This window comes from Harpia harpyja, chromosome Z (assembly GCF_026419915.1).
Source record: "Harpia harpyja isolate bHarHar1 chromosome Z, bHarHar1 primary haplotype, whole genome shotgun sequence".
Classification (NCBI taxonomy): Eukaryota; Metazoa; Chordata; class Aves; order Accipitriformes; family Accipitridae; genus Harpia; species Harpia harpyja.
The window spans coordinates 86,760,823-86,767,875 of record NC_068969.1 but is presented as its reverse complement, the minus strand read 5'-3'; positions in this window follow the sequence as shown (position 1 = coordinate 86,767,875).

The following is a 7,053-nucleotide window of genomic DNA, read 5'->3' as shown; positions in this document are numbered from 1 at the left end:
GCTCAAGACCAAATTTTGTTCCTGGACAATGGCCTCTGTTATTTTTCAGGTGTAGAGCGATGAAGGAACGTCCGCCTGTGAATTACTTATTTCATACCATGAGGCGTGCTGAAATAAAATACTTTTTTTTAAAGCCTGAAATTCAGAGGGGAACATTATGCAAAAGTCCCCAAACCATCTTTTGCTTCTCCAGCAGTTCATTTCGTTGTGTCATTCTAGTAACAGATTCTCAGTGTGATGGTGAATGAGTTGTTACATATTTAGGTTATGTGCTGCAAGAAGGAGGAAGGGCCATCTGGAGTCTCATGATAGCCAGCTCCTATGAGAGTACTTCATCTTGGCTGTTCAATCAGCAGTACACATTGTAATTGACAAGATGGCACACTAGGATAATGCAAGACATTGTGCTTCATTTTTCTGGACTGCTGCATGGCTTAAGTTTTACACACCTGCAGATGTTCTACCTAATCATGTTAGTGTTTTAAAACCATTTGGGAGAACTGTTCTCACTGCAACAAGTGAAAAATGCTGTAACAAATACAAGTTGCATTCTCACAATTACATTCTGTAGTTCTTCTTCCAGACATGCCTGTAAAACATCCCCTCTGACCCAAGGAGCAATCCTCAGGTGCAAATCAGCTTTACCAGGCAAAGGCAAAGGAGTTCCCTTACCTTCCCATTTCTCAACCAGTAGCAGCTGCAGGCTACCAGCCTTAGGACAATTTTAAGTTGTACAGGCTATAAAATGTTTCCTTAGCAGAGGAATATGCCCCACTTTCTGTTTAAATTCTTTATAACCCTTCACACTACACTGTTACTGAGTACGGGATCACAGCATACTATACACTTGAAAGTCATTAGGATAGAAATGGAGCTGGCACCATTGCATGAGTACCAACTACAGAAGAACACATGCGCTGCAACACTTAGCTACTTAACTTTTCTCTCAACATTGTTACTGTGTATTGTCTCATACCTAGGAACCCCAAACATTTACCCAAATTCCCTTGATTTTATCAATACAGAACAGCAAGACTGTTTCTGCCCTCATAACCTCCTGTCTATGGGCAGATAATAGACAACAGATATAGCAGATGGACAAGGTCATCACACAAGGAGAAAATATCAGTTGTGCCAGGGCACATCAGAGGTCCATCTAACCCACTGTCTGGTCCCTGGCAGTGGCCATCTGGGGGTGCCTGGGGAAAATTTAAGGACATCATATAGCAATGCTTTGCCAGAATTCTCAATCCATCTTTACTGATTGCTAGGTCAAGGATTTTTTCACTTAAATGCGGTGTCTTCCTTTATAACAGTCCTTCATGTTTTATTCTAAGAATTCATCTAGTCCCATTTGTGAGCCATGACAATTTTAGCATCCACAGCATCTTTGGGTGAGAGGCTTCACAGCTGTGCTGGTTTTGGCTGGGGTAGAATTAATTTTCTTCATAGTAGCTGGTATGGGCTATGTTTTGGACTTGTGCTGCAAACAGTGTTGATAACACAGGGATGTTTCAGTTATTGCTGAGCAGTGCCTACACGGAGTCAAGGTGTTTTCTGCTCCTCACGCCACCCCACCAGCGAGTAGGCTGGGGGTGCACAAAAAGTTGGGATGGGACACAGCTGGGACAGCTGAGCCTAACTGACCAAAAGGATATTCCAGATAGTATGACGTCATGCTCAGCAATAAAATTAGGGGGGACGTTGGCCAGCGGGCTGCTGCTCGGGGGCTGGCTGGGCATTGGTCAGTTAGTGGTGAGCAATTGTTTTTCTTTGCATTGCTTGCCTTTCTTGGGTTTTCTTTCTTTCTGTTATTTTCCTTTTCATTACAATTTATTATTATTACTATTATTATTCTATTTTATTTCAGTTATTAAACTGATCTTACCTCAACCCACGAGTTTTCTCACTTTTACCCTTCCAACTCTCTTCCTCTGATCCTGCTGGGGTGGGGAGTGAGCAAGTGGCTGTGTGGTGCTTAGTTGCCGGCTGGGGTTAACCCATGACAACACCCTTACAAGCTGTTGTGCAAAGGAGAACCTCTACAGTTTCATTTGTTGCACATAACTCTAGAAAAATCTCTGAACACGCCATACTTACTGTCATTGAACCGTGCACAATCTTGTCATCACCCCGTCACCTCAGCCATCTCCTCCCCAGGCTGTGCACCATTGCTGATTTAGACACTTCTAAGGAACAAGAAATGCAGAATTCCTTCATGCGTACAATATGGTCCACATGAGAGCATATCAGCTGCCTCGCCCAAAATTTAGACTGCCTGGGGAATGTGAGGCTGATTTACTTCAGGCCTGCACAGACCATCAGTCAGGGCACGTGTGAACCCTCAGCTCTCTCTGTCCCCATCCATTAGACACACACAGAAGCATACTCCACGAAGGGAGCAGCAGGCTGGACCTTACACTCAGGGCAGATTATCCCCCAGGTAAAACACACAGGGCAGGCGAAGGCAGCTGTGGGCAGGGGCAAGACCCTCCCCATCAAGCCCACCCATCATGACTGGCAGCATAACCCAGAGCTGCATCAGTGCTCAATGGACAGCAGGGGCTTGTGGTCAGATGTGAGCAGGGCTTTTAGTGGAATCTGTCACTGAAGTGAATTTCTCTACAGAAGCTGAGAGAAGGGGATTAGCAACAGAGCAATTCGAATTTCTCAGCTCGGTGTGCCAGGACACCCTCAGCCTCCCACCCGGGGACCTGACTCAGCCTTTGCTCAGCTGCATCGCCAAGACCTGCCCCACAACTCAGCCATGCCAAGTCATGTCGAAAGCTGGCTGTTTCCTACCTATCCACATTTACACTTGTGTCTTCACATGCCACTCGCAGCTGGGGAAACTGCAAGGTCTTGCTTTTTAACCATCTTGCTGAATTCGCTAAGGCAGGGAGTGAGGCTGTGTCTGGTCTCATCAACATGCTAAATATTACACTTATAGCACAGAGAGCAGCAATAACTCCAGGGTGATTAATTACCTAAGGTACTCCAGCTCTCAGAAACACAGTAAACAATTAATATAATTTAACTTTACAGCTAACATAACAAATTAAAATACAGAAACAAATTCTTTTTTTCAGTTCATTAGACAGGACATAAACTCTCTTGTGAACAGGCTTGATAAATGAAATTTCCCTATAGGGCATTACTGATGAAAAATGACAAGTGCAATATTTCTATCCAGCACTTTGCTGAGATTCTGTCAGCAAATCCCCAAACCTTGCAGTTCTAAACTACTCTGAAGGAGATTTTCTCTTTCAAGGCTCTTATTAGGAGCTCCTTCCCTCCTAAAATATGTTGGGGTTCTGACATTATGGTGTTGTCCCTGGAAGTGCTTTAAAAACCACGAGATATTGCTCCTCCTCAGGAGACCAAGTCTGGTTCATTAAAAATAAGATTTTGATCTCACAGGTAGATAAACGTGCTGTGCAAGCATTATGCTGAAGTGGAGAGAATTCTTCACCTGAACTGACATTTTATGCCATGAAGAGCCAATGTTTCTATCCATCTAAACCACTTGCCTATTTATACCTTCAATCACCATGGCGTCCAGTCACAACAACAGGAATAAAACCACAAAATCACCTCTTGGTTTGTCAGTCATCATTATCAGCATGTATGAGCCATCGGATCCTGTTTGCATTGCTCATGCATGTAACTTCTACAGCCCCCAGGGTGCTGCATCTGCAGTCTGAATGTGTAGTACTCACTTCAAACTAGAGACAACATGCAATGCTGAATCCTTAAATCCTTCCTCCACTGGATTTTTTTGTTATTGTTGGGTTTTAAGGTGGAACTCCACTGGGAGCTTGCATAGGCAAAAGGCTAAAAAGGGATTTGTCTGTCAGTGACCTATTAACATCTATTACTATGTCTTACACTCTCTGAGTATCAAGGCATCAATTAATCTTAAATGAACTAAAAATCCACCATTCCAGATTCTCCATCAGTATAACTTGTTTGAGCTGCAGCTAAAGCTGCATTCCCTTCTAGTACACACAATATCATATTAATTTACATTGGTTTATTTGAATCAAATCAAGGATGGACTCTATGTGCTTAAAATTCAGCTGGGGCTCAGGGAGCAGTCTAACCCACCTGCTTTCCATTACTACCTAGCACAGCACCTAAATTAGTTAGCATGTTCCCCTCATGCTAAGCTGGCTCATGCTGCTGGTCCTCCCCTTGCACCCTGGGTTAGGGACCGAGTTACCCCTGCCCACCCTGAGGGGTACTCAGGGATACAGAAACAGCCACCCAAACTTGGTGCCAGCCTCCCAGAGACACCCAAGAGTGGCAGTCTAGGCAAGGTGTGGGTTGGGGCCAAGATGGTGCTGCTCCCTGGGGAGCAGAAGGGTGCAGGTCCCACACCATTGCTGCTGGAGGGAGATGGAGGTGGTGGTGCAGCTGAGGAGCCCGGTCCCCCCCTGCTTACCCCACAGGCCCTGATAGTCTTAAGTCCCTCTCTAGTGCCTTGTAACTTGGACACTTAAATTAAGCAGACTGATTTATGCCATCTGTTGTTAAATGTATTGTGTGTGTGTGTTTCTTTAATTTATAAATTAGGCTGCAGTCAAGTAAATGGTATTCCTTGTATGCTGCTTCACTTACCAAATTGGCTGTAATGTCTTTTCTGCGATCTTTATAGTTTAGTCCCTCTGGACTTATGCCAGCCTAGGATGGGTATTGAATTGCTCATATCTGTAGAGAAAAAAAAGCAGAAAAAAAGAATAAAAAAAAAGAAAGTGCAAGGAATCCCTGAGCTAAAGCTGTATTGCTGGGTTATTTTAAGATCAAGATTTAGCTTAAAGCATAGTTCATGGCAAAACAAAACAAACTGCAGTTCATAACTCTGACCACAAGGAAAATGGCAAGCCAGGATGCTGTAATTTATGCCCAGGTCCTTTCCTATTCTCCAGGGTAGCCAAGGGGTAACTTATGTGCCCCCAAAGCTATGCAAGTCACTGTTTGTAATGGAGCATCACAGGCTTCAGGAGAGGCTGTGACTACCAGTGACAGACAGGAGCAAGAACATGAGCATGTGGAAAGTAGTGGGAACATCTGAACTGCCAGAGCCTCAACCAACAGTGTCAAATGGTGATCTAATTCTAAGAAAAATACTTTATTTGAAGTCAAGCATGTCACTCCAGCACACGTGTGGCAAGCTTAGAGCTGCCCTGTGATGCTTTATGACAACCATGCATTATCCTGTCTCCAGCAGACTCTGTGTGAACACCCTGGTTCATCTCAATGGGGAGACATGGAGGAAGAGCCAGAACAGGGAATAATAGCTCTGAAAGCCACTTCTGCTAAGGTTCAGGAAAAAAAGACTAGGAAAACAGTTCAGAGAGCTACTTTCTCTTTAAAACTCTCCCATCCTTTTAAAATTAAGCTTTCTTCCCAAGGCCTACAAATCCCACCACAGTCCCAGGAAATGTGAGGTAACTGATGAGCTGTGGCTACTGCTTATCACAGGGATCACAACTGTTTCACTCCCACTGTAAGCCTTCTCCCATGTGTGCATTACTTACCTCACCTCTTGCTGTAAACTCCAATCTTAATTAATTTTGGATGAACCACGTTGCTTTTTGTATTTCCTGGAGTTCTTTGGTGAGGATGGGTTTTGGTGCTTCCTCATCATCTTCCTTGTTCTTCAGTGTTCGGTCTGTCAGTATGCCTTGGCTGAAAACTATCACTCCTGTGCTGCCTGCTGCCTTCCACTACTGTGCCCCTGGTGCACAGAGTCTGAGCAGTTTCTTGTCACCAGGTCTAGGCTTCCTTATTGCTTTCAACCAGGAAAGAGAGCAATCCAAGAAGGTTTCTCCTCTGGTTTTGTTCTCTACTTCAAAGATATTAAAGCTGCCATTTGTGGTGATGTTTGTGTTAGTGGTGATATGCTTGCTTACACTGTCCCAAGGAGTAGCTAAAATCCGGCATGCAACTTGTCTTTATACTGTTGAGTAGCAAAGAATCACAAAATGCATAATTTCCTCTTTCAGCAAACAAGGGAAAGTGTAAGGAAAAGAGTGCTGTGCTTAAACACCCTCTTTATCACTCTCCTGTGTCTTAATGTGATTCGTTATGATCTTCCCCTGTTGCCTTCCCTGCCTGGCTCCCCACTAAATCATTAAAGATGAATACACTTTTGTGACTGTGTGTGTTGGCTTACCTCAGGTCTCCTTCTTTCCCTGCTTTCTCTGGTCCTTCTGATCTGCAGCCTCTGCTCCCTACCATTGCTCCTTCAGACTTAGCTCCCTCTACAATTACCTGAAGCTTGGCATCCCACACTTTTGATAGCTAAATTATGCTTGGCAGATTACTGAACACCTTGACCCCACAGACCCAAGTTTTGCAGTGATGAGCCATATGCGACACATAGGAACTACACTGATGAGCCAGTGGAGAATTAAGCTGGTAACAAAGTAAAACATTGGATGGAGGACAGTTAATGAAGTAAGACATAACAATACAGTTAATGAAGCAGAATGGTGAGAGAACTGTCTTCAGGACCCACTTGTCCTAGCAGAAGATTTTAGCAAGTTACTGAGAAAGCAAGCTGGTTTGTACATATTATGGAAATCACAGAGCAACAGGACATTGGACCATATGGTCTCCAAGGCAGGAAAATACCATGCACACATGATCTGCAAAGTGCCTGTCCCATCACAAACGACTGAATAATCATAAGCCAAGTATTGTGCTAGAAGGGACCTCCTGGACATTAACTCCAGGCCCTTGGTCCTGTAAGCATCACCAAAGCGCACATAAAAAATTTAACATGCAGCATAATTACACTTTTTCTTTGCTTTGCAGCTCAAACAGGGGTGCTGACAACTTAGGCAAATCACTGTTTGCTACACTGCCAAGCTCCTACATTAGCTATTATCAGTTAGTTATGTCTGGCTTGTTTCTCCCAAATCTCCCTCATTTGTGAATGAACTGTATACTTCCCCAGCTGCATTTCTGTCCTGGTTTCAGCTGGGATAGAGTTAACTGTCTTCCTAGTAGCTGGTACAGTGCTATGTTTTGAGTTCAGTATGTGAA